Below are 18,297 nucleotides of genomic sequence, written 5' to 3'. Positions count from 1 at the left end.
CCTTCTTGAACAACTCTCCAACGACTGCTTCTAGACTTTGGAGGTTGCCTTGTACTCATTGTCCTATTTCTGTTTCTCCTTGTCCACTTCTTCCTTTTAATCTAGGGGAACTCCTTGTTTCTCCAAGGGGAACATCCTTATTTCTACTCTCTCCTCAAATTCAATTATCTTGTTCTTTAGCATTTGATTTATTGGCTCAGTAAACTTGGAACCCAAATTATTATCAACCTCAAAACAAGTTTTCTTTTTAAGTAACTAGTCTAATGTTTAAATTATTCTGGGTAACGAACCTAATGTTTAAATATGTAAATTCAGGGCTGGGTGCGATTACACCTGTAATCCCAGCACTTTGGGAGGCCGAGGCGGGTGGATCACGAGGTCAAGAGATTGAGACCATCCTGGTCAACATGGTGAAACCCTGTCTCTACTAAAAATACAAAAAAATTAGCTGGGCATGGTGGTGCGTGCCTGTAATCCCAGCTACTCAGGAGGCTGAGGCAGGGGAATTGCCTGAACCCAGGAGGCAGAGGTTGTGGTGAGCCGAGATCACTCCATTGCACTCCAGCCTGGGTAACAAGAGTGAAACTCCGTCTCAAAAAAAAAAAAATGTAAATTCTATTGTACCAAAAAAGGGAAGCAAAACCACCAGTCAAATCTGTATCTTGAAATAGTCCAATGTTTATATGTTGTCATGGACCTTTGATGACTTAAAATTGTGTCTCAACCAAGTCATTTGGAACTCTTGCAATACTCAGTCAGCTAGCCAAAAACTATTTTTTAAGTGCTAATCTTGTGCTAGCCTTTGGAAAAACAAAAGTAAATAGGAAAGAAAAGGTTTCCTGCTCAAGAAGAACCAGTGTTCGAGTTCGAGAGTTAGACAATAAGTATCTAAATCAAAAATGTATGTAAGAATACAAGAGAGAGTTAGGTTTCGAAGATGGTAGTCTCTAGAGCAAGATTATGGTGCAGAGATCTTAGGAAGTGCAGAACCAGGTCAGAAAGAGGAAGAGTTGCAGCATTTTCAAAAAGTGAATGTTGTAATTTTGGGAGATGCAGCTGAAACCACAGAAACTGATTTTCTGTTTGATCAGCTGAACCTTTTTTTTTTGAGACAGGGTCTTACTCTGTCACCCAGGCTGTAGTGCAGTGGCACAATCATGGCTCACTGTAGCATTGATCCTCTGGGCTCAAGTGATCCTCCCACCTCAGCCTCCCAAAGTAGCTGGGATGACAGGCATGTGCCACCATACCCAGCTAATTTTTTTGTAGAGATAGGGTTTCACCATGTTGCCCAGGCTGATCTCGATCTCCTGGGCTCAAGTTGTTCACCCACCTCAGCCTCCCAAAGTGCTGGGATTACAGGCATGAACACTCATGCTCGACTTGTTGTTTCTTAAAAAAATCATGTTGCTGAAACTTCCTGCTAAGAATAAGAGGAAAGAGTGAATCTTTTTCCTACAGTAAATCAGTCACTGGTAAAATATAAAATGAAGAGCTAAAAGTTCTTCCAGATAACACATAAATGTCTTTGCAGGAAAGTATCTTGCTATTAAATCATTCTATGCAGTAGGACAGGTAATTCTCCTTTCTAAACTGATTTTTTGGCTGCACTTTTGTTATCTATTGAAAGTGGTAGGTAAGTAAGTTAAAGGAAAGACAGGATATTCAGCATTGTGTTCAGTTTATGTAGTTAGATTTTTTTCTATTTTGAAATCTTATTTATTCTTCATTTCTTGTTCTTAAAATGCTTCTTAGGAAAACATTTGAAATAGATGTTTTTATTATCCAAGGCGCTTATGTGGTGGCAGATTTTCTAACTGTGGTCAAATTCAGATGGTAAATAGTTTTCATGATAACAATGATGCTTCGTGTGCCAGTTTATCTTTTCATATAGTTATAATGGATATAGTTCATGTTCATTTTACCCTTGTTTCCCTTATTCATGCTGTGGCATTTTTTTACCACTCACCTCCAAGTATAGTATAAAAGGAATTATCTTCTGAATCACCTGCATCTCTCAACTGATCAGTTATGATTTAGTTAAGTGGGAACTATCCATAGAGCTAACCTGAATACTTTGGGCCAGTAACACCACTTTGTTCTAAACTGCAATGAGGGATTTCTATTTGATTGAAGTGTGGAGGAAAGACTCTGAGCTGGGGGAACACAATTGCTGATAGACTGGCATGACAAAGGCTCTAATGCATGCACTTTGTAGAGCATGAAGGTAGTGTCTTTTTTGAGTCCAATCTGGAGTCTGACTCAGTTCATATCCAATCTCTGTCACTTGCCAGTTGTGTCACTTTGCTGAACCTCGATTTCTTCATCTGTAAAACAGAGACCTTAATGTATCTGCTTCACAATGATGCTATGCTCTTTAAATGAGGGTATATGTAAGATACTGAATATATGTAATAGCACAAAACAGGGGCTTAATAAGTTAAAGACAAAAATAGAGAACTGTAGATACTAACATATTCTCATTTTCAGGTTTTGACTTGACAATGGTAAAAGCACATAAAGGATATTGGCTAAATGTTTAAAACAGGAAAGTTAGGCAATAAAACATAATTTAAAAAAAGTCAGGAAAATAGTGGACAGAGCAGTATTGTACAAGCAGTAACGTAGCAACTTTTCCTTGTAGTCTAAAGTGGATTTACTAACATAAATATTTGGATATTTCAACTATTCCTTTATAAGTCAGGCATCCATAACTGACTAAGTATGATTAATACAAAGTATCTGATGTATCCCTAATACTTAAAAGTTGTATTATTAAAGAGAAAATAAAACTGGAATATTTGGGAGAAAAGATATTCATAGGTTGACATAAAAGACATAAAATCTTGTAGCGCATAAGGCTTAATAGTTCTCTTTTTCTTAAATCATGAAAAGGGCTTTTCTTCTTCTTTTTAAAAAATTTTTATTGCATTTTAGGTTTTGGGGTACATGAGCAGAGCATGCAAGACAGTTGCGTAGGTACACACACGGCAGTGTGTTTTGCTTCCTTTCTCCCCTTCACCCACATTTGGCATTTCTCCCCAGGTTATCCCTCCCCACCTCCCCCTCCCACTGGCCCTCCCCTTTTCCCCCCAATAGACCCCAGTGTTTAGTACTCCCCTCCCTGTGACCATGTGTTCTCATTTTTCATCACCCGCCTATGAGTGAGAATATGCAGTGTTTCATTTTCTGTTCTTGTGTCAGTTTGCTGAGGATGATGTTCTCCAGATTCATCCATGTCCCTACAAACGACACAAACTCATCATTTCTGATTGCTGCATAATATTCCATGGTGTATATGTGCCACATTTTTCCAATCCAGTCTATTATCAATGGGCATTTGGGTTGATTCCAGGTCTTTGCTATTGTAAACAGTGCTGCAATGAACATTCGTGTACATGTGTCCTTATAGTAGAACGATTTATAGTCTTTTGGATATATACCCAGTAATGGGATTGCTGGGTCAAATGGAATTTCTATTTCTAAGACCTTGAGGAATCTCCACACTGTCTTCCACAATGGTTGGACTAATTTACACTCCCACCAACAGTGTAAAAGTGTTCCTTTTTCTCCACATCCTCTCCAGCATCTGTTGTCTCCAGATTTTTTAATGATCGCCATTCTAACTGGCGTGAGATGGTATCCCAATGTGGTTTTGATTTGCATCTCTCTGATGACCAGTGACGATGAGCATTTTTTCATAGGATTGTTGGCCTCATATATGTCTTCTTTCATAAAGTGTCTGTTCATATCCTTTGCCCACTTTTGAATGGGCTTGTTTGTTTTTTTCCTGTAAATCTGTTTGAGTTCTTTGTAAATTCTGGATATCAGCCCTTTGTCAGATGGGTAAACTGCAAAAATTTTTTCCCATTTTGTTGGTTGCTGATTCACTCTAGTGACTGTTTCTTTTGCCGTGCAGAAGCTTGGAGTTTCATTAGGTCCCATTTGTCTATTTTGGCTTTTGTTGCCAATGCTTTTGGTGTTTTGTTCATGAAGTCCTTGCCTACTCCTATGTCCTGGATAGTTTTGCCTAGATTTCCTTCTAGGGTTTTTATGGTGCCAGGTCTTATGTTTAAGTCTTTAATCCATCTGGAGTTAATTTTAGTGTAAGGTGTCAGGAAGGGGTCCAGTTTCTGCTTTCTGCACATGGCTAGCCAGTTTTCCCAACACCATTTGTTAAACAGGCAGTCCTTTCCCCATTGCTTGTTTTTGTCAGGTTTATCAAAGATTGTATAGTTGTAGATATGTTGTGTTGCCTCTGGTGGCTCTGTTCTGTTCCATTGGTCTATATCTCTGTTTTGGTACCAGTACCATGCTGTTTTGATTACTGTAGCCTTGTAGTATAGTTTGAAATCCGGTAGTGTGATGCCCCCCGCTGTGTTCTTTTTGCTTAGAATTGACTTGGCTATGCGGGCTCTCTTTTGGTTCCATATGAAGTTCATGGTGGTTTTTTCCAGTTCTGTGAAGAAAGTCAGTGGTAGCTTGATGGGGATAGCGTTGATTCTGTAAATTACTTTGGGCAGTATAGCCATTTTCACGATATTAATTCTTCCTAACCATGAACATGGAATGTTTCTCCATCTGTTTGTGTCCTCCCTGATTTCGTTGAGCAGTGGTTTGTAGTTTTCCTTGAAGAGGTCCCTTACGTTCCTTGTTGTATTCCAAGGTATTTTATTCTTTTTGTAGCAATTGTGAATGGCAGTTCATTCTTGATTTGGCTTTCTTTAAGTCTGTTATTGGTGTAGACGAATGCTTGTGATTTTTGCACATTGATTTTATATCCTGAGACTTTGCTGAAGTTGCTTATCAGTTTCAGGAGTTTTTGGGCTGAGGTGATGGGGTCTTCTAGGTATACTATCATGTCGTCTGCAAATAGAGACAATTTGGCTTCCACCTTTCCTATTTGAATACCCTTTATTTCTTTTTCTTGCCTGATTGCTCTGGCTAGAACTTCCAGAACTATATTGAATAGGAGTGGTGAAAGAGGGCATCCTTGTCTAGTGCCAGATTTCAAAGGGAATGCTTCCAGTTTTTGCCCATTCAGTATGATATTGGCTGTTGGTTTGTCATAAATAGCTTTTATTACTTTGAGATATATTCCATCGATACCGAGTTTATTGAGGGTTTTTAGCATAAAGGGCTGTTGTATTTTGTCAAATGCCTTCTCTGCATCAATTGAGATAATCATGTGGTTTTCGTTTTTGGTTCTGTTTATGTGGTGAATTACGTTGATAGACTTGCGTATGTTGAACCAGCCTTGCATCCCTACTTGATCATGATGAATAAGTTTTTTGATTTGCTGTTGCAATCGGCTTGCCAATATTTTATTGAAGACTTTTGCATCTATGTTCATTGTGGATATTGGCCTGAAGTTTTCTTTTCTTGTTGGGTCTCTGCTGGGTTTTGGTATCAGGATGATGTTGGTCTGGTTAAATGATTTGGGAAGGATTCCCTCTTTTTGGATTGTTTGGAATAGTTTTAGAAGGAATGGCACCAGCTCCTCTTTGTGTGTCTGGTAGAATTAGGCTGTGAACCAGTCTGGACCTGGGCTTTTTTGTGTGGTAGGCTCTTAATTGCTGTCTCGACTTCTGACCTTGTTATTAGTCTATTCATAGTTTCAGCTTCCTCCTGTTTTAGGCTTGGGAGGACACAGGAGTCCAGGAATTTATCCATTTCTTCCAGGTTTACTAGTTTATGTGCATAGAGTTGTTTGTAATATTCTCTGATGATGGTTTGAATTTCTGTGGAATCTGTAGTGATTTCCCCTTTATCATTTTTTATTGCATCTATTTGGTTGTTCTCTGTTTTATTTTTAATCAATCTGGCTAGTGGTCTGTCTATTTTGTTGATCTTTTCAAAAAACCAGCTTTTGGATTTATTGATTTTTTGAAGGGTTTTTCTTGTGTCAATCTCCTTCAGTTCAGCTCTGATCTTAGTTATTTCTTGTCTTCTGCTGGGTTTTGAGTTTTTTGATCTTGCTCCTCTAGCTCTTTCAATTTTGACGATAGGGTGTCAATTTTGGATCTCTCCATTCTCCTCATATGGGCACTTATTGCTATATATTTTCCTCTAGAGACTGCTTTAAATGTGTCCCAGAGATTCTGGCATGTTGTGTCTTCGTTCTCATTGGTTTCGAAGAACTTCTTTATTTGTGTCTTCATTTCATTGTTTACCCAGTCAATATTCAAGAGCCAGTTGTTCAGTTTCCATGAAGCTGTGCGGTTCTGGGTCGGTTTCTGAATTCTGAGTTCTAACTTGATTGTACTATGGTCTGAGAGGCTGTTTGTTATGATTTCAGTTGTTTTGCATTTGCTGAGCAGTGCTTTACTTCCAATTATGTGGTCAGTTTTAGAGTAGGTGTGATGTGGTGCTGAGACGAATGTGTATTCTGTGGATTTGGGATGGAGAGTTCTGTAAATGTCTATCAGGTTTGCTTGTTCCAGGTCTGAGTTCAAGCCCTGGATATCCTTGTTGATTTTCTGTCTGGTTGATCTGTCTAATATTGACAGTGGAGTGTTAAAGTCTCCCACTATTATTGTGTGGGAATCTAAGTCTCTTTGTAAGTCATTAAGAACTTGCCTTATGTATCTGGGTGCTCCTGCATTGGGTCCATTTATGTTTAGGATCGTTAGCTCTTCTTATTGTATCGATCCTTTTACCATTATGTAATGGCCTTCTTTGTCTCTTTTGATCTTTGTTGCTTTAAAGTCTATTTTATCAGAGAGGAGAATTGCAACTCCTGCTTTTTTTTTTTGCTCTTCATTTGCTTGGTAAATCTTCCTCCATACCTTTATTTTGAGCCTTTGTGTATCGTTGCATGTGAGATGGGTTTCCTGGATGTAGCACACTGATGGGTTTTGGATTTTTATCCAATTTGCCAGTCTGTGTCATTTGATTAGTGCATTTAGTCCATTTACATTTAGGGTTAGTATTGTTATGTGTGAATTTGATACTGCCATTTTGATGCTAAGTGGCTGTTTTGCCTGTTAGTTGTTGTAGATTCTTCATTATGTTGATGCTCTTTAGCATTTAGTGTGATTTTGGAATGGCTGGTACTGGTTGTTCCTTTCTATGTGTAGTGCCTCTTTTAGGAGCTCTTGTAAAGCAGGCCTGGTGGTGACAAAATCTCTGAGTACTTGCTTGTTCGCAAAGGATTTTATTTTTCCTTCACTTCTGAAGCTCAGTTTGGCTGGATATGAAATTATCGGTTGAAAGTTCTTTTCTTTGAGAATGTTGAATATTGGCCCCCACTCTCTTCTGGCTTGTAGTGTTTCTGCCGAGAGATCTGCTGTGAGTCTGATGGGCTTCCCTTTGTGGGTGACCCGACCTTTCTCTTTGGCTGCCCTTAGTATTTTCTCCTTTATTTCAACCTTGTTGAATCTGACGATTATGTGCCTTGGAGTTGCTCTTCTTGCGGAATATCTTTGTGGTGTTCTCTGTATTTCCTGCATTTGAGTGTTGGCCTGTCTTGCTAGGTGGGGGAAATTTTCCTGGATGATGTCCTGAAGAGTATTTTCCAGCTTGGATTCATTCTCTTCGTCCCCTTCTGGTACACCTATCAAATGTAGGTTAGGTCTTTTCGCATAGTCCCACATATCTTGGAGACTTTGTTCATTCCTTTTTGCGCTTTTTTCTCTAATCTTGGTTTCTCGTTTTATTTCATTGAGTTGGTCTTCGACTTCAGATATTCTTTCTTCTGCTTGGTCAATTCGGCTATTGAAACTTGTGCATGCTTCACGAAGTTCTCGTATTGTGTTTTTCAGCTCCTTTAATTCATTCATATTCCTCTCTAAGTTATCCATTCTTGTTATCATTTCCTCAAGTCTTTTTCATATCTTTTTTCAAGTTCCTTAGTTTCTTTGCATTGATTTAAAACATGTTCTTTTAGCTCACAAAAGTTTCTCATTATCCACCTTCTGAAGTCTAATTCCGTCATTTCTTCATGGTCATTCTCCGTCCAGCTTTGTTCTATTGCTGGTGAGGAGTTTTGGTCCTTTCTAGGAGGCGAGGTGTTGTGGTTTTGGGTGTTTTCCTCCTTTTTGCGCTGGTTTCTTTCCATCTTTGTGGATTTATCCACTTGTCGTCTGCGTAGTTGCTGACTTTTCAATTGGGTCTCTTAGTGGACACCCAGAATGTTGATGATGAAGTATTTCTGTTACTTGGTTTTCCTTCTACCAGTCTAGCCCCTTTGCTGTACGACTGCTGAGGTCCACTCCAGGCCCTGCTTGTCTGGGGTGCACCTATAGCAGCTGCGGAACAGTGAGGGATGCTACCAGTTTCTTTTTCTGCTATCTTTGTCCCAGGCTGATGCCTGCCAAATGTCAGTCTTTTGGATATAGAGGGGTCAGGGAGCTGCTTGAGGAGACAGTCTGTACTTTATAGGAGCTCAATTGCTGAGCTGTGAGCTCTATTGTTCATTCAGGGCTGTTAGGCTGCTATGTTTGATTCTGCTGCAACAGAGCTCATTAAAAAAACCCTTTTTTTCTCAAATGCTCTGTCTTGGGGGGTTTGGGCTTTATTTTTGGATGTTCGTTGTGGTGTCCTGCCCAGCTAGGAGGCAGTCTAGTCACTGTTTGTCTGCCGAGGCTCCGCCCTGCTGTTGTGTGGTTCGCCCTGTTGCTGTGGTCTCCGCCATGGGCTACGCCCTTCAGCGGAGTCTCTGTGTTGTAGTGGGTTGCCTCGGCAATGGCAGGCTGCATCAGCAGTGGGCGTGTATCTCAGTAGGGGCGGGTTGCCTCGGCAACTGCAGGCTGCGTCAGCAGTGGGCGTGTGTCTCAGTCGGGGCGGGTTGCCTCAGTAATGGTGGATGCCCCTCCCCCACAGAGCATCTCAGGGACCGTCTGCACGGGGAGCGGTTGGATCGTGGTTTTGTCCATCCCACTGGGCTACCCCAAACGCTCTGTCCCTTCAATCCCCTGGGCTGGCCCACTGTCCAAGTCCCGTTCAGTCTCAAGTCCAGCCCTCTCAAGTCTCAGGTTGCCGGTTCAACAGGGCACCTGGACAAGCGCGCCCTGTGGGGAGCGCTGGGTAGGGCTGGCCGCCACCACCCTGGCTGCCGGCTTCACCAGGCAGTACTTCTTCCTGGCATCCCGCATCTCCTTTATGCTTGGGAATTTCCCCGTTCTGTGGGCACCAAAGATCAGTATGGAAATGCAGCTCTGACTCACCTCTTTGTGGATTCAACGAGAACTTCAATCCTGGGTTGTTCTCACAGCACCAGCTTGAGTCCTCCCCCTGAAAATGGCTTTTCTTCTAATTTGATGGACCATTTCTCTTTCTCCTTCTCGATCTCAGTCTGGTGTAGCACTTGGTAGTGTCCAGTGAATATTCATGATAACTGATTTCTTCCCAGTGGCAGTACTACATGCAGACAGAGGGGTTCTCACTGATCACTTCTGATCTGTAGACTACAATTTAAAAACCAGCCTGGTTAATTCACAAACAGAAAAACTATCTGTTTACACAAAACATTGTATTTGGAGTACTAATATCTGTAAATTGTTATTTTTTTCTTTCAAATATAGCAATCACATTTAAAAAGGAATTTTTTGGATAATTAAAGTAGCTCATCTACTTTTCCTAAGTGTTGGTTAGGAAGGCAGTCTCATGTACAAAGAGCTATGTGTTTATTCTTTTTTAATGTATGGAACCACAAGGATTTTTTGATATATTTTCTTTTTGAATTGTTTGTAAGTTCAGATGTGTACCTGATATTATGATTTGGTGGAACCACTGAAGAAGGATTTGAAAGAGCTTCATGATGCCAATATAACAATGAAATAAATACATCAGCAGCTGATTATATAATCTATTTACTTATTTGACGTAGGATAGATTTTATAATGCAGATAATCGAAAACATTCACAGTTCCATAAATTTTGAACTTATAAACATTGTCTTAGATTCAGATTGTTCCAGCTGAGGAGAGATGCTTCTCTGTTATGCTATGACTCAGGCTCAGGCTCAGGCACACTGACTTTGAAGTAGGTAAAAGGAGAGGAAGGTGAAGGGAGTAAAATGGAGAGACTGGTTGAGCAGCAATTGAGTAGGAAATGTGAGATCTCACAAAGTCAGTGTGTACTGGTGAGGTGAAGTGTGAATGTCTACAGAATTTCAGATTCACTGGTGAAAGGTGCTGTCACAATACAAAGCAAAGAGGTGTAAAGTGTGTTGGTACTGGCATGCATGAACATTTACAGTTCTTTTAAACGCTTTCAAAACATCATGCCTCCCACAGCTTAAAAAATTATTTGTTTATTTTAATTGTGTGTGGGAGGTTCAGGGGGTGCTGGGAATGGAAAGCCTTTGTCAATAAATTCGTAGTTCTCTGATTATGAACAAGAGGCACACCAGAGTACCATGTTTTAATTAGAAACCTGGGACCAGGGAGGATTACCTCAAAAATACATTAATTTTCAGTTCATGGAGCTTATAGGGTGATCTTATTATTGCAGAAAGCAGTGAAAGAAGGCTATGACAGAAGCAGATATTTTGAATGAGAAGAAAGTTTAGAGAAACTTCCCCAAATCAAAAATTGATTGTTGTTTGCAAACTATGTCTTAAAGACAAATCTAGTTAATGTTGGGTTTGAAGATTTCAAAACATTCCCAGATAATAGGCTGAAAGAAAATGTATTACCAGTCTGACTGAAAAAGTGTAGCTTGTAATTATTTTTATTTCTTACCAATAACTTGCTCTTATAAGTTAGAAGGAAAAGAGAATTTACCAATGTAAGTTTGATTTTATATCAATAGAATTAGAAAATATTTCACAGAATACTGACAAAATATTTTTTGTCACATATATTTAACCATGACTGATTTGCTCCAATTAAAAAAAATCTTTAAAAAAATTAATAATCTTAGCACTCCTTTGTGTCCTTCACTGCTATGATCTGAATGTGTCCTCCAAAATCCCTGTATTGGAAGCTTTATCTGCAGTGCAATAGTGTTGGGAGATGGGGCTTTTTGGTAGGTGTTTAGGTCGTGAGGACTCTACCCTTATGAATGAATTAATTATAAAAGGGCAGACAACAAATATAGGAAAAAATGCTCATCGTCACGAATCAGAGAAGTGCAAATCAAAATCACAATGAAATGCCATCTCATACTAGTCAGAATGGCTATTATTAAAAAGTTAGGAAAAAAAACCAGCAACCAGATGCTGGTGAGGCTCCAGAGAAAGAAGAATGATTATACACTGTTGGTGGAAATGCAAATTATTCCAGCCACTATGGAAAGCAATTTGGAGATTTTGAAAAGAACTTAAAGCAGAGCTCCTTTTCAACTCAGTGATCCCTTTATTGGATATGTACCCAAAGGAAAATAACTCATTCTACCAAAAAGACACATGCACTAGTGTGTTCATTACAGCATTATTCACAATAGTAAAGACATGGAATCAACCCAGATGCCCATCCATGGTAGACTGGATAAAGAAAATGTAATACATATGTATCTTAGAATACTATGCAGCTATAAAAAGAAATAAATCATGTCATTTTCAGGAATATGGATACAACTGAAGGCCATCATTTTAAATGAATTAATTCAGGAAGAAAAAATCAAATACTGCATGTTCTTACTTATAAGGGGGAGCTAAGCACTGGGTACACATGGACATAAAGCTGAGAGCAGCAGACTCTAGGGACTACTGGAGGGGCGAAAGGGAGGAGGGTTGAAAAATTACCTGTTGGGTACTAAGCTTACTACCTGGGTGATGGGATCATTGATATCCCAAACCTTACACAATATACCCATGTAACAAACCTGCACATGTGTTCTCTGAATCTAAAATAAAAGTTGAAATTATATTTTAAAAAGGGTCTTGATGGAGTTTATCTCTTTTTTGCCCTTTTGTCACTATATTAAAAAGAGTTTAGTATAGTGGCAGAAACAATTTACTTCTGAACAGGCATAGAAATTCCCATGAGGTAAACTTAAATGCAAGAGGCAGTGTTTATACTAAGAAATTTGAGTATAGAATAATGGCATTCACCTAGATAATTCTGCACAATATTTATAATTTACTAATAATGAAAAGAATTAGTTTTTGAAAAACAATTTGAATGACATGGAAGATTTTCTAGTTCTGAGTTTACTTGTATATCCACTATTATGGAAGTGGCCTACTTAGTCATAATTACTTATATCTACAGTCCAGCAGAAATAGAAGGTGAGCCATAAAGCAGAGCCACATATGTCATTTAAAATTTTCCAATAGCCACATTAAAATGGTAAAAAGAAACAGGTGAGATTAAATTTAATTATATGTTTTATCAAACTCAGTATATCTAAAATATTATTTTAACATAGCAATTAAAAACTACTGAAATATTTCATATTACTTATAAAACACTAAGTGTGTTATTTTAATGATTTCATTAAGAAATACCCCAGATTGGGTAATTTATAAAGAAAAAAGGTTTAATTGATTCACAGTTCCACATGGCTGGGAAGGCCTCAGAAAACTTACTATTATGGTGGAAGGCATCTCTTCACAGGATGACAGGAGAGAGAGCCAGCAGGGGAAATGCCAGATGCTTAATAAAACTATCAGATCTCAAGTGAACTCACTCACTACCATGAGAACAGCATGGGGAAACCACCCCCATGATTCAGTTACCTCCTATCAGGTCCCTCCCACACATGTGGGGATCATGGGGATTATAGTTCAAGATGAGATTTGGGTGAGAACACAGCCAAGCCATATCACCAAATCTTTGAAATCTGATGTAAATTTTACACTTATAAAACATCTGAATTGAGATTAGCCATATTCTAAGTGCTCAATAATTATATGAGGTTTAAAACTATTATATTGGACAGTGTAGCTCTTTATCATCTGACACGATAGGGTGCCTTCTACACTAAGTTATCTGTGTGATTGTGTAGATCTCCAAGCACAGAGCTGAACAGGATCCCAAAGTAGGTTGGTATTTTTTTCTTTGTAAGGAGGCTTGCATACTGCTACTACAAAACATTAAAAAGTATAAAAAGGATCTGAAATTTGAACCATTTTATACTACTAGATGTGGTGATTGCTGAAAACATCAATTTTTAAAAACATTAATATGATATCATTTGTAGAGTCAGCAAAGAATAAAGTACAAGTTTGGTTTATGGACTTAAGTTGACATTTCTCCAAAGATGATGTACGGGTGGCCAATGAGCACATAAAAATATCCTTAACATCAGTAGGAAATCTTTAGGGAAATATGAATCGAAGCCATAATGCAGTATCACTTCACACTCGTTAGGATAGCTATTATTAAAGAAAAAGAAACAGAAAACAAGTATTGGTGAGGATGTAGAGAAATTGCAACCCTTGTGCACTGCTAGTGGGCAGTAAAATAGTGTAGTTGCCATGGAAAACAATATGGCAACTCCTCAAAAATAAAAATAGAATTACCATATGATCTAGCAATTTCACTTCTGGGTATATATCCCAAATAATTGAAAGCAGATTTTTGAATAGATATATGTAAACTCATGTTCTTAGCAGCATTATTTACAGTAGTCCAAAAAGTGGAAGCAACTTAAGTGTTCATGATGGATAAATGAATAAGCAAACTATAGTATACAATCATAGTGGACTACTATTCAGCCTTAAAAAGGATGAAAATTTGGGCACATTCTGTCATATGAATAAACCTTGAGGACGTCATGCTAAACAAAATAAGTCAGACACAAAAGGACAAATACTATATGATTTCACTCATATGAGGTACTTAGAATAGTCAAATTCATAGAGACAGAGAGTGAATGGTAAGTGCCAGGAGTTAAGGGGAGGGAGGAATGGGGGAGATATTGTTTAATGGGTACAGAATTTGAGATTTGCAAGGTGAAAATTGTTTTGTGGATGGATGGTGATATTGGTTGTACAACAATGTGAATGTACTTAATGCCACTGAAATGTATACTTAAAATGGTTAAAATAGGGGAGGGTGCAGTAACTCATGCCTGTAATCCCAACATTTTGGGACTGAGTTGGGAGGATAACTTGAGCTCAGGAGTTTGAGACCAATCTGGGCAACAGGGCGACGCTCAATCTCTACAAAAAAATAGAAAAAATTAGCTGGTTATGGTACCCTGTGTCTGCAGTTCTGGCCACTTGGGAAGCTGCTGCAGGAGGATTGCTTGATCCCAGGAGGTCAAGGCTTCAGTGAGCTATGATCTTCCCACTGCATCCAGCCTGGGTGACAGAGAGAGATGGTGTCTCTAAGAATGTTTTACAAAACATTAAAATAGTAAAGTTTATGTTATTTGTATTTTATCATAATTAAAAATAAGTGATTTTTTAAAAGTACAAGTTTGCTTTGAAAATAGTCTACATCATTATTTGTCTCTGCTTGATTTTCTTTTTGTTTCATACTAACTTATCCATGTTTTCTTAAGCCAATTGGTCAGTCAATACCATTGTAGATGAAGAAAAAGTCACTCCTATAAAACCTCAGATTTCTCTCCAAAAATTCATTTTATATAAAGCCAAAATAAAAAAGCCTTTTGAAAACCTGAATAGAAAACTTCATATTATTTTAGCATCTTTACTAAATTAGTCTTTACTTGACAGCAAGGAACTTATGAAATTTCAAAAGAAAGAAATTTTGCAGGTAAGAAAAATTAGAAGTGTCATTGCACTAACAACCATTTTTTCTATTTGCAATATTTTTAGGTCATAATTTTGATAGCTTGAAATAATTTTCTGATTTTCATGAGAAGTGTAGCTTTTTTTTTCTAGTTTATATGTTCTCTGATAACTTAAATCCCACACTTTTTAAAAAAGTTGACTGTAGGTCCTGAGTTTGCCTGAAGATTCTCTTATCTCATATAGACTCTGATTTTATTTTTGTTTCTTCCAGATGGTCAATTACATTCTCAGAAGACTTTGAGGCTTGGATTCCTCTTATAAAAAGGCCAGATTTTTGGTAGGCAGCTCGGAGCAAGTTCATAAAGTTTAAGGTAAACATGAAAAGGCAGTAAATTTACAGATGTTCTGTTTTTCTTTCTTTCTTTCTTTCTTTTTTTTTAAAAAAACTGAGTTTCACTCTTGTTGCTCAGGCTAGAGTGCAATGGCGCAATCTTGGCTCACCGCAACCTTCACCTCCTTGGTTCAAGCGATTCTCTTGCCTCAGCCACTTGAGTAGCTGGGATTACAGGGACTTGCCACCATGCTCGGCTAATTTTTTTTGTATTTTTAGTAGAGATGGGTTTTCACCATGTTGGTCAGGTTGGTCTTGAACTCCTAACCTTGTGATCTGCCCTCCTCGGCCTCCCAAAGTGCTAGGATTACAGACGTGAGCCACTGTGCCCAGCCAGATGTTCTGTTTTAAGCAAATTTCTGTATAATCTATAACTTGAGTAAGCACAAGTTAATTTTTTATCCCTCATGCTCTTTTAATGTATACTCACTGGGGGTAAGTATAATTCCTTCCCCAGGATGAAACCTAGGCAGGTCTCAGGACTTTTCTGGTGATTTTTAGGTAGTAGCCGTAACATCACTTTAAGCTACAGATAGTCGACTCAGACTACAGAATGTCTGATGTTCAATCATGATCAAAATTCTTAACGTGACTTAATGTCAGATCTCCCATCACTGCTTCAAGAACCTAAGGCTGCTGCTGAGGATTGGGGATAAGAAGCTTCATTTCTACCTCCCAGCCTCTACGATTTGCCAGCTGTGGAGCTGGTGGGGAGGGGAAAGTCCCAGATGTTCTAATTTGATTCAGCAGTGACGCAGGGTGGTGGTGTGCTCTTTGGTCCTGGCAGGCATTTACAGATGCCCTTACCCTGTGGACACTTTTGTGGGCTATTTGAGCCTCCCTGAGGGTTCTTCTAGCCCTGGGATGCTGGAAGAGACCACCCCCTCAGCCCCTAATTCTCACGTGGTCCCTTTCTTCAAGATCTCTGTTGGTGTCTTCTTGTCCTTTTTTTCTGGGTAGGATTTCCTTGGGTAAGATTTCAAACAGCAGGCCGGGCACGGTGGCTCAAGCCTGTAATCCCAGGACTTTGGGAGGCCGAGGCGGAGATCGGGACCATCCTGGTCAACATGGTGAAGCCCCGTCTCTACTAAAAATACAAAAAATTAGCTGGGCATGGTGGCGCATGCCTGTAATCCCAGCTACTCGGGAGGCTGAGTCAGGAGAATTGCCTGAAGCCAGGAGGCGGAGGTTGCGGTTAGCTGAGATTGCGCCATTGCACTCCAGCCTGGGTAACAAGAGCGAAACTCCGTCTCAAAAAAAAAAAAAGGATTTCAAACAGCTTCAGCTTGTTTTTCCGAATGGTCCATATTCAGTCCACAGGAAATCCTCTCATGCTCTTGGACTCCACTGTGGGGAAAAAAGGGCAGTTTATTTTTAGATTAAGTAACAGATCTTCATTTTGCAATAGCCAAAGTGGTTAACCAGCTTGTTACTCCTGCCTTCCAGATTTTTCTGGCAAGAATGCCACCTGTGTTTCCTAACAAAACAATGTAGTAGCAGTATTGTGTTATGGACGGGGAGAACTGAAGGCAATGAACCATGTGTTACATATAGTTCATTGTAATTAACTCAATACAAATGTGAAAATAACTTTAAGATAATTTTTTAAATAACATTTTACATTAAATATAAAAATTTAGGACTTATTCTTTGCTTGGCATGGTTTGCTGCATTATAGAACTATAGAACAGGTGATCTCTACAAAACTGACCATGTTAAGATAGTACTCCACTTTGGTTTTAGGTATGTGCCTAAATGTCAGTTTTCTGGGAACTGGTACAAACATTATCAGCTTTTATGTGTGTGATAAAAAATGTCGGGAAGCCTTGTTCTATACTTCACATTAATAAAAGGAACATTAGCATGAGGGTTGAAAATAAATAAAAAAATGAATTTAGCAAAATTTCATTATGGGCTCTGCATATGCAAATTGCTATTAGCAATTGCTATCATAAGTGATATCTGGTGTCAACTCTATATAAATGTCAGCAATTAACAGCACACATTATGTGTTTTTGTCATCTTCCAAGCTGGCTGCTTCCTACTTGTTTTGAAAATATGTCACTCTTGGAAGAATATTCAGGAAGAACCTATAATTTGTCAGCATCGATCATTTTCAGATTCAAGCATGCAGGATTTTACAGGATGGGTTTTGCAGTGCTAGCCAAAATTTAAAGTCTCTTATTTGGTACTACATAAATTAGTCACATAGCTGATTAGTAAAAATAATATATCTTTGCTAATTCTTTGGGTTTAAAAAGCGTTTTCCTCCATATTAACTTATCTGATCATATTTCTCTATTAAATATTGGGCTAAGTTTCAGCAGCACTGTCCAGTTAAATTGACATTTATTCATATTTTATGGAAATAAAATCTTCATTTTGTTCATGATAAAATATATTTCTTTCCTTGACATTTTATTTGTGTAGAGAGATGAAGAAGATAGTGACTTAGTGTAATCAAAGTGTTTGCATCTTCTACTACATCAAGCATGGGAACAATTTTTATTTTTTAGTGCACTGTACTATTTAAAAAAGAACTCTACATTTTTTTTTAATATACCATGGAGACCATTAAATTGCCTTGCTGGAACCCAGACTTGATTCTGCTAAAAATATTCAATCAGGGCTGTGAAGTTAAAAATATGTTTTCCTACCTGATTTTTTAAATCTTCTAAGAAGATTGAAGGAGGGTCTAAATGACCCTTTAAGATTTTAGAGAGAGAATAAAGTTCCAGAGCTAGTGATGATTTGGTTCTCATTAAGAATTTTTAAAAGTCATGAAAGATGGACAGCCCACCAAGCTTGATTTGTTCATCTTTCTTTCCGGTTTGTAATTACTTCGTGATTGAAACTGTTGAGCAGACTGACAGGAATAGCAAACTCTGTCAGGTAAAATGCTTTGAAAGTGAAAGTAAACATGATTTCCATTTTGTTTATATTTTTGGAATAGTACAGAATTTTTTTTTTTTTTTTTTTTTTTTGAGACGGAGTTTTGCTCTTGTTACCCAGGCTGGAGTGCAATGGCGTGATCTCAGCTCACCGCAATCTCCGCCTCCTGGGTTCAGGCAATTCTCCTCCTCAGCCTCCCGAGTAGCTGGGATTATAGGCACGCATCACCATGCCCAGCTAATTTTTTGTATTTTTAGTAGACACGGGGTTTCACCATGTTGACCAGGATGGTCTCGATCTCTTGACCTAGTTATCCACCCACCTCGGCCTCCCAAAGTTCTGGGATTACAGGCTTGAGCCACCGCACCTGGCCCCAGAGTTTTAATACACAAAGTAGGCTCAAATGATGTTTGTTAAATGAATG

At 38.6% G+C, this 18,297-nt stretch overlaps 1 long non-coding RNA gene across 1 annotated transcript in view; it reads left to right on the top strand.

Annotated features, from left to right (window-relative positions):
* Positions 1-17,768, top strand: part of LOC144577393 (uncharacterized) — a 163,972-nt gene extending 146,204 nt beyond the window's left edge. The window contains exon 5 of the long non-coding RNA XR_013521160.1: positions 14,862-17,768. This is a non-coding gene — a long non-coding RNA (uncharacterized LOC144577393). The remainder of the gene's footprint in view (positions 1-14,861) is intronic.
* The last annotated feature ends 529 nt before the right edge of the window (positions 17,769-18,297 follow it).

Source organism: Callithrix jacchus, chromosome 8 (genome assembly GCF_049354715.1).
Source record: "Callithrix jacchus isolate 240 chromosome 8, calJac240_pri, whole genome shotgun sequence".
In the NCBI taxonomy this organism is placed as follows: domain Eukaryota; kingdom Metazoa; phylum Chordata; class Mammalia; order Primates; family Cebidae; genus Callithrix; species Callithrix jacchus.
The sequence above is the reverse complement of the archived record's forward strand: the minus strand, read 5'-3'. Positions and strand labels throughout refer to the sequence as shown.